This window comes from Nicotiana attenuata, unplaced genomic scaffold (assembly GCF_001879085.1).
Source record: "Nicotiana attenuata strain UT unplaced genomic scaffold, NIATTr2, whole genome shotgun sequence".
NCBI classification, from domain to species: Eukaryota; Viridiplantae; Streptophyta; class Magnoliopsida; order Solanales; family Solanaceae; genus Nicotiana; species Nicotiana attenuata.
The window spans coordinates 60031-70518 of NW_017673888.1; positions in this window are offsets into that span (position 1 = coordinate 60031).

Below are 10488 nucleotides of genomic sequence, written 5' to 3' on the forward strand. Positions count from 1 at the left end.
CCTCTTCAATTCTTCTCTAATCTAGACGTAGCTTTCCCAAGGATAGCATAAATAGTAAATAGAATCTAACTGTTGGCCAGACAATTGAGCAATTAATCATAAAATTGAAGAAACAACCATAAATTAGCGAATTATAATCAAGATCAAGTCAGCTTCAAACAACAATATTCATGGCTAAACCACAACCCCTGAACTTATGGGTTTTAGCCACTCATGACTAGGGTAGCAATCTCAATTAATTCCCAAGAATACATAAAAATCAATAATAGAAGGAAAAAAGAAGAACTCAAGACGAATTTCATAGTTTCCGAACTCTGTGATGGCTTTTCTCTTCTTCCAAGTGTGTTCTTGTCTCCTCAAAGTCTTCTCTCCCTTTAAAAAGTGGCTAACTATCATATTTATATGATTTAGGGTTCAGATGGGGCAAATTTGGCTTCTCCTATCTCTGATTGGAGAAGCTGACTTTTTCTGCTCCAGTCCCAGTCTGGCGAAGCTAACCTCGCTTCGTTGTCCCAGATTTCTGTCTTCAGCTTTTCTTTCGCCAATTTTTCTCCTATTTGATCCTTTTTTGCAATAGTTCGTTTTTACACATAAGAAACACGTAATGAGCATATTTCTACTTCAAAAGTAGTGTGAACTCTCGCAACTCACACAAGAATTAATACACAAGCACACTCAAAACATGCATTTTTTACCCTTTACCACCAATTACAAAATATATTCGAATGTACGTGTGCATACGTGATGAGAAGCCGCATATAACACATAGTAACAAATAAACCCACAAATTTTACGATGTGTATATGATTGAACAATTATAAAAAAATTAAATCGATTCCAAAACCATTATCATAAGAAGAGAATTGGGTGCAATGATAATTAAAGATATTCATGAATAATTTGTATAGTTTAGTACCTTTAGCATTTACATTAACAGTAATTTCAGAAAATAATGGATCAACAAAAAGAATAAGTGATTTAAATAGAGGAATTTGGGAAATTTTGGGTTACCTAACGGACTGAGGGATAATTTTTAGAAGTTTACTGATGGTAGGGGTAAATTTGACCAAATATTATAATGGAGGATAAATGTGGACAATATCCGAAAGTAATGGGATAAATTTGGACTTTTTCCCTTAGAACATAGATGAGTATTCGCATCCCCATGCAACAAAAATAAGGAAAAAGATTAGACGTTAATCAAAGAGTTATACTCCTAAACCTGCCTAAACTATACAACCTTTGTCAGTTGCCTACCTAAACTATCACCTGTCCCTGAAAACCCCTTGAACTATATCCCCCTTCATAATAAAATCCCCTTGTCACATTCTTACTAGTGCGTGTAATACACTCTCCAAATTATTTTTAAAATCTGCCACGTGGCAATTTACGTGAATATTTATCTTGATCTTAAAAACAGACTTAATTAAGATTTAAATACTCTTTATTATATTATTGTAAAAAATTATATGGTAAAAATAAAAATAAAAAGGGGGATAGGATTAAAACTAGTTGGTCAATTGTTAAAAACTCATTTTCTTTTTGCTCTCATCGAAGACTTGCTCTCATTGGAGAATGGCTACACTAATCTCTCAGTAGCGATTTCTCCATTAATCTTGGTTCTAACCTCGATTGCATTGTCTATTCTTGCTTCCGTTCAAAAACGGGAATAAAAATAAGGGTTTTTGCTCTTAAATCGCTTTAAGAGATTAGGGTTTTGATAGATATAAATTCTGAAGAGTGTTAAAAGGAAATACCTAAGTTGTTAAGGAAAATAGCTACACACAAGTCCTATTTCTTTATACCCTAGTTTCTTGAAAGGTATTAAACGTCATGCTCTACAAATACTTGAAAGAGTATTCCTTTTTTCAAATAAATTTAGGTAAGAAATGATGGATGAATAAAACGAGAAAGATAAGAAATAAAATCAAAAATAATAAGAGAGAGAATTTCATATTGATTCATGAGAGAAAAATAGAACAATATAGTAATAGAGACAAGATGTATAGGAGGAGAATGTAGAAGCTATCTTATTCAAGTGTGTTTCTTGTGTGTTTTTCCATAGGCAAAGAATGTCCTATTTATACTATACAAGATACACCCAAACTCACTAGATACATCCTAGGAATTAATAGGTGCATCTATCTAAGTAGTACATTGTATAGAATGTATGGATGGATTATTTATAACACTCCCCCTTGGATGTTCATTTGAAAGATAATGTGCCTCGTTAAAACCTTACTAGAAAAAATCTAGTGGGAAAAAGCCCAGTGAAGGAAAAAGAGTACACACATCTTGTAATACGCAATGAATGCCGCCTCATTAACCCACTTGGGACAAAACCTTGGTTAAGGGAAAAAGAGTACAGCGCGTATTATACTCCCCCTGATGAAAGCTTTATTTGATATCTCGGAGACGACGCATTCCAATCTTATGTCTCCGCTTCTCAAATGTTGATGTTGGTAAGCCTTAGTGAATAAATCTACTAGATTGTCACTTGAACGGATTTGTTGAACATCTATCTCACCATTTTGCTGAAGATCGTGTGTGAAAAAAAAATTTGGTGAAATGTGCTTTGTTCTGTCTCCTTTAATATATCCTCCTTTAAGTTGAGCTATGCAAGCAGCATTGTCTTCATACAATATCGTTGGAATCTTTGTTTTTAAAGAAAGACCACACAATTGTTGAATATGTTGAGTCACTGATCTCAACCATATACATTCTCGACTAGCTTCATGAATAGCTATTATCTCTGCATGATTGGAACGACCCGGCCAGTCGTTTCATGAGTTACAACCCCGTTTCCCCCATTTCTGCTCCCTTACATGTTTTTCAGTTGTATTTGATCATATCGTATTGGTTGTGTTGTGTTCGGAGTGGTCTTAGAGTAGAATGAGACACTTAGTCTCTCATTTAGAAGCTTAAGTTGGAAAAGTCAACCGGATGTTGACTTACGAGTAGAAAGTCTCGGATGTGAATTCTGATGGTTCGGATAGCTTCGTTAGGTGATTTTGGACTTGGGAGCGTGTTCAGAATGTATTTTGGAGGTCCGTGGTAGAATTAGACTTGAATTGGCGAAATTAGAAATTTGGAGTTTCCGGTCGGCAGTGGAAATCTTGATATCGGGGTCGGAATGAAATTCCGTAAATTTGAGTAGGTCGGTTGTGTCATTTGTGATGTGTTTGCAAAATTTCAGGTCATTCGGAGGTGATTTGATAGGTTTCGACGTTGTTTGTGGAATTTCGAAGTTTCTAAGTTCTTAGGCTTGAATCCGAGGATGATTTGGTGTTTTGGTGTTGTTTTGTGCGATTCGAAGGCTCAACTAAGTTTGAATGGGGTTATGGGATGTGTTGGCATGTTTGGTTGAGGTCCCGGGGGCCTCGGGTGAGTTTCGGGTGGTTAACGGACCAATTCTTGGCTTTGGAAGTTGGCAGATTTTCTGGTATTTTGTTGCAGAGAAATCCTTCTTCGCGTTCGCGAGAGGGCTCTCACGTTCGCGAAGGGATGATGAGAGGGGCAGCCGAGTTGTTCTTTGCGTCCGTGATGTAGGTCCCGCGTTCGCGAAGGTTCATGAGTTTAAGGCTACGTGTTCGCGACCTGGGCATCGTGTTCGCATATAGTCAACGGTCATGTGGAGCTTCAAGCAATTTAAGTCAACGCGTTCGCGAGGAGTGATCCGCATTCGCGTAGGGTCGAGCTGAGTGGTCTTCACATTCGCGAGCGGGCCCTCGCGTTCGCGAATGAGAGAATTTTAGTCTGAGGCAGCTTGTCCTTCGCGCACGCGAGGGCGCTACCGCGTTCGTGAAGAAGAAGACGTCTGGGCAGAATGTTTAAGTTCAAAAACGAGGGCTTGAGTTCATAATTCTAAATTTCGATAGAGAGCTCGGGAGAAGGCGACTTTAGAGGGGGTTTTCAAAGGAGTGATTGGGGTAAGAGTTCTTCACTTGTTTTTGGTTAAACTCCATGATTATGTCTTGATTTTTCATATCTAAATTGGGAATTTGGGGTGGAAATTGGGAGAAAAGTGGAGGAAATTTGGAGAGTTAATTTTAGGGATTTGGATGACCGTTTGACGTTGCATTGTGGTGAATTTGATATGGGTAGACTCGTGAGTGAATGGGCTTTCTAGTTTTGTGATTTTTATCGGATTCCGAGACGTGGACCCGGGGGCCGGGTTTGGCCAATTTCGGGAATTTTGATTAAATTTGATAATTTTCGTGTGGGCTTTGTTCCTTTAGCATGTATTGATGTTATGATTCTGATTTTGGATAGATTCGGGCGATTTGAGGCCGACTCGAGAGGCAAGGGCATTGCGGAGTAGATTTTCGTCCGGTTCGAGGGAAGTAACGATTGTAAATCTAGACCTGAGGATATGAAACCCCGGAATTTCGTACCATTTTGATAAATGAGGTGACGCACATGCTAGGTGACGGGCGTGTGGGCGTGCACCCGTAGGGATTGCGACTTGGTCCGTCCCGTGGCAACTGTAGAGTTGCATATTTTGATAAACTCTATATGATATCTATGTGTTCTAGAAATGATTTTGTTAACTTGGGCTAAATGCCATGTTTGGGGCCTTGTGCCGTACTGTTGGACCCTCAAGGGCATGTTACTGTTATCTTCACATTGTTTTTGATAGAAAGCATTATCCTTGGTAATGGTCTATACCTGTTCATTGTTAAATCTTGTTTCTCACTCTATTTTTAATATATTTATGAAAGTGTTATGAGCTGAGTTTCCCTGAGTTAGCACTGAGATGTCCGAGTGGCTTGTGAGGTTGATGAGTGAGTGAGGCCGAGGGCTAGATTGTGAGGATAGTTATGGATTGAGCTGCATGCTGCAGCGTTATATATGTATATATATGGATCGGGTTGCACGCCGCAGCGATATATTGGATCGGGCTGCACGCCGCAGCAATATAGCGCTTGGGTTGTAGCAGCCCCTCCGAAGTCTGTACACCCCCAGTGAGCGCAGTCGACTATATTTATGGATCGGGTTGCACGCCGCAGCGGTTATTATGAGATACTTATTGAGCGTGAGTGCTAAGTATGAGTGCGGATTGATGGTAATTAAGTCACGAGTGACTGAGAGGCTTGCCCGAGGGGCTATATATATATATATATATATATATATATATATATGAGTGATACTTTACCCGAGGAGCTTGTATTTTTATGAAATTACCATTTTCACTCTTCTTTTACTGAGCCTCTATTGAAAATGTTGAACAAATGTTTTAAGAATTTTCGTTGAAACTGGATTTTTAATGGATGTTCAGAAATTACCTACTGATTTGATCTTGTTATATCCTCCGAAATTTCCATGTTATGATATGTTTCTGATTTTAAATGCTCGTCACTGTACTCAACCTTTATTTATGATTGTTACTTACTGAGTTGGCGTACTCACGTTACTCCCTACACCTTGTGTGCAGATCCAGGTGCCAGGGCATCCGAGTGAGATCTGATCTTTGCCTTCAGAGTATTTCCCGGAGTTAGCAAGGTAGCTGCACGGCGTCCGCAGCCCTGCCTTTCTCCTTTCTATCTTCTAGTATTTTTATGTATCAGGCTCATTTTGTATCGAGTAGACAGTGTCGGATTGTATTATAGTGGCTCATGACTAGTGACACCGGGATCGGGCAGTGTTTGATGTTTTGCACATTTGTTTCGCTTATTTTGAATATAAAATGAAAGATTTGTGATTATATTTGACTAGTAAATGAATTAAGAAAAAGATCTTTATGTTATAAGTGTTGAATCGGCTGGCCTAGTACTGCGATAGGCGCCATCAAGACCGGGGTGGTTTGGGGTCGTGACAAGTTGGTATCAGAGCCTAGGTTACATAGGTCTCACGGGTCATGAGCCAGTTTAGTAGAGTCTCGCGGATCGGTACGGAGACGTCTGTACTTGTCCTCGGGAGGCTGCAGAACCTTTAGGAAAAACTTCACATTCTTGAAAATTCCTGTCGTGTGAATCTGTTGATTCTAGTACTAAACTTCTGTTATTCTATTCTCTCACAGATGGTGAGGACACGTGCTACTAGTCAGGACGGACGACCACCAGTTGGGGCCACTAGAGGCCGAGGTCGTGGTTGAGGCCGTGGTAGGGGCAGGGGTGTAGCCCGTACAGCAGATAGGGCAGCACCTGCAAATCCACCAACCGCCTCAGTTCATGATCAGATTCCAGTGGGGGATGCTCCAGCGGGACCAGCTCAGGCACCCGCTGTGCCTATTGTTATTCTGGGTCTTCAGGAGACCTTGGCTCAGATCTTGACCGTGTGCACTAGTCTTGCTCAAGCGGTCGCAGTTTCTACTATAGCAACCACTTCTCAGGCCGGGGTAGACACTCAGACTCCCGTCGCTCGTACACCCGAGCAGGTTGTTCAGGGATTACAGACACTGGAGGCACCACCAGCCCAGCCGATTGCACCTGCTCAGGATTTTATAGTACCAGTTATGCCTGAGGACGAGCAGCGTCGGTTTGAGGGGTTTGGTAGACTTCAGCCTCCGACTTTCAGTGGTGAAGAGGGCGAGGATGCCCAGGGTTTCTTGGACAAGTGTCAGAAGATTCTTCGTACAGCGGGTATTCTGGAGACCAGTGGGGTCGCATTTATAACTTTTCAATTTTCTGGAGCTACCTTCACTTGGTGAGAGTCTTATGAGAGACGTAGGCCGGTTGGTGCAGCGCCCCTTACCTGGCAGCAGTTCTCCGCTCTCTTTTTGGAGAAGTATGTGCCACAGTCTCGTAGGGAGGAGCTGCGCAGGCAGTTCGAGCAGTTACATCAGGATGATATGACTGTGATGCAGTATGAGATGAGGTTCTCGGAGTTAGCTCGTCATGCTGTTTGGTTGGTTCCTACGGATAGAGAGAGGATCAGGAGGTTCGTGGATGGCCTCACATATCAGCTTCGGATTCTCATGACCAGAGAGAGGGTGTAAGGTGCTACTTTTGAGCAGGTTGTCAATATTGCCCGAGAGATTGAGTCAGTTCGTCGCCAGGAGCGAGATGAGAGGGAGGCTAAGAGGGCCCGGGGATCTGGTAGCTTTGGTGGAGTTCCTTCGAGAGGTCAGTTTCAGCACGGCAGAGGCCGTCCATTCAGGCATGCTCAGTCAGCTTGCCCAGTTCATTGTGGGGCATCATCGGGCCATGGTTCTCACAGTTCTCATCAGGGCCATTCATTACTTAGTGCCCTTCCAGCCCAGAGTTCATCCCGTTCTCCATCAGTTCAGGGCTCCTCTATGCCAGGTCCTTCTACTGGTCATCCCGGTGCTAGGGGTTCCCTTCAGTCCCCGTCCCCTGCACCAGGGAGTTGTTATGAGTATGGAAAGGTTGGACAGATGAGGAGACAATGTCCTCGTCTTCTTAGGGGTTCATCTCAGTAGAGGAGTCAACCCTCGACTTCAGCTCCAGTTACTTCACCACCCGCCCAGGCAGCTAGGGGTGGAGGTCAGTCAGCTAGGGGTCGCCCTAGAGGGGGAGGCCGATCTGGTGGTGGTCAGGACCGTTTCTATACCCTCCCAGCTAGACCAGATGCTATTGCTTCAGAGATGCCGTGATTTCAGGTATTGTCTCAGTTTGCAACAGAGATGCCTCTATGTTATTTGATCCTGGTTCCACCTTTTCATATCTGTCATCATATTTTGCTCGTTAATTGGATTCGCCCCGTGAGTCTCTCGTTTCATCTGTTCATGTATCTACTCCGGTGGGCGATACTATTGTTGTGGACCGCGTATATCGGTCATGAGTGGTGACTATTGGGGGTTTGGAGACCCGAGTGGACCTTCTGTTGCTTTGTATGGTGGATTTCAATGTGATATTAGGCATGGATTGGCTATCTCCATGCCGTGCTATTTTGGACTGTCATGCTAAGACAGTGACATTGGCTATGTCGGGTGTGCCACGGATTGAGTGGCGAGGTTCGACTGATTTTGTTCCCAGTAGAGTGATCTCATTTTTGAAGGCCCAGCGGATGGTTGGGAAGGGTTGTCTCTCTTACTTAGCCTTTGTGAGGGATCTCAGTGCAGAGGCTCCCAGTATCGATTTTGTTCCAGTAGTGAGGGACTTTCCTGACGTGTTTCCTCTAGACCTGCCGGGCATGCCACCGGATAGGGATATTAACTTTGGTATTGATTTGGTACTGGGCACGCATCCCAATTCTATTCCACCGTATCGTATGGCACCGGCGGAGTTGAAGCAGTTGAAGGAGCAGCTTCAGGAACTCCTTGATAAGGGGTTTATTCGTCCTAGTGTGTCGCCTTGGGGTGCGCCTGTTCTATTTGTAAAGAAAAAGTATGGCACGATGAGGATGTGCATTGATTACAGGCAGTTGAACAAAGTTACAATCAAGAACAAGTATCCTTTGCCTTGTATTGATAATTTATTTGACCAGCTTCAGGGAGCGAGGGTGTTCTCCAAGATTGATCTCCAGTCAGGGTATCACCAGTTGAAGATCAGGGACTCGGATATTCTTAAGACGGCTTTCAGGACCCGATATGGTCATTATGAGTTCCTTGTGATGTCTTTTGGGCTGACCAATGCCCCAGCAGCGTTCACGCATTTGATGAACAGCGTGTTTCGGGCTTATCTCGACTCGTTTGTTATTGTATTCATTGATGATATTCTGGTATACTCGCGTAGTCAGGAGGAGCACGCCGAGCATTTGAGAGTTGTATTGCAGCGGTTGAGGGAGGAGAAGCTTTATGCAAAGTTCTCCAAGTGCGAGTTTTGGCTCAGTTCAGTGGCTTTCTTGGGGCACGTGGTGTCCAGTGAGGGTATTCAGGTTGATCCAAAGAAGATAGAGGCGGTTCAGAGTTGGCCCAGACCGTCCTCAACCACAGAGATTCGCAGCTTTCTTGGTTTAGTGGGTTATTACCGTCTGTTCGTTTAGGGATTTTCATCTATTGCATCACCCTTGACCAAATTGACTCAAAAGGGTGCCCCTTTCATGTGGTCGGATGAGTGTACGGCGAGCTTTCAGAAGCTCAAGACTGCCTTGACCATAGCTCACGTGTTAGTTTTGCCATCAGCTTCAGGTTCATATACAGTGTATTATGATGCTTCGAGAGTTGGTATTGGGTGTGTGTTGATGCAGGAGGGTAGAGTGATTGCTTATGCTTCTCGTCAGTTGAAGCCACGTGAGAAGAACTACCCTGTTCATGGTTTAGAGTTGACTGCCATTGTTCACGCGTTGAAGATTTGGAGGCATTATCTTTATGGTGTGTCTTGTGAGGTGTTTACTGATCATCGTAGCTTCCAACACTTGTTCAAGCAGAAAGATCTCAATTTGAGGCAGCAGAGATGGTTGGAGCTGCTAAAGGACTATGATATCACTATCTTGTACCATCCGGGGAAGGCCAATGTAGTGGCCGATGCTTTGAGTAGGAAGGCAGTGAGTATGGGCAGTTTGGTATATATTCCTGTTGGGGAGAGGCCTCTTGTGGTTAATATTCAGGCCTTGACCAATCTGTTTGTGAGGTTGGATATTTCGGAGCCCGGTCGGGTCTTAGCTTGTGTGGTTTCTCGGTCTTCCTTGTTTGATCGCATCAGAGAGCGCCAGTATGATGATTCTCATTTGCTTGTTCTCAAGGACAAAGTTCAACACGACGATGCCAGAGATGTGGCTATTGGTGAGGATGGGTATTGAGGATGCAGAGCCGGATATGTGTGCCCAATGTAGATGGGCTTCCGGAGTTGATTCTGGAGGAGGCCCACAACTCGCGGTATTCCATCCATCCGGGTGCCGCGAAGATGTATCAGGATTTGAGGCAGCATTACTGGTGGAGGAGAATAAAGAAGGATATTATGGGATTTGTAGCTCGGTGTCTCAATTGTCATCAGGTGAAATATGAGCATCAGAGACCGGGTGGCTTGCTTCAGCATCTAGATATTCAGAGTGGAAGTAGCAGCAGATCACCATGGATTTTGTAGTTGGACTCCCACGGACTTGAGGAAGTTCAATGCTATTTGGGTGATTGTGGATCGGCTGACCAAGTCCACGCACTTCATTCCTGTGTGTACTACCTATTCTTCAGAGCGGTTAGCAGAGATTTATATCCGAGAGATTGTTCGCCTGCATGGTGTCCCAGTTTCCATTATTTCAGATAGATGTACTCAGTTCACTTTGCAATTTTCGAGAGTCGTGCAGCGAGAGTTGGGTACTCAGGTTGAGTTGAGCACAGTTTTCACCCTCAGACGGATGGGCAGTCCGAGCTCACTACTCAGATATTGGATGACATGTTGCGTGCTTGTGTCATTGGTTTGGAGGTTCATGGGATCAGTTTTTACCGCTCGCGGAGTTTTCATATAACAACAGTTATCAGTCGAGTATTCAGATGGCTCCATATGAGGCTTTATATGGGAGACGGTGTAGATCTCCAGTTGGTTGGTTTGAGCCGGGCGAGGCTAGGCTTTTGGGTACAGACTTTGTACAGGATGCCTTGGACAAGGTGAAAGTGATTCAGGAGCGGCTTCGTACAACGCAATCGAGACA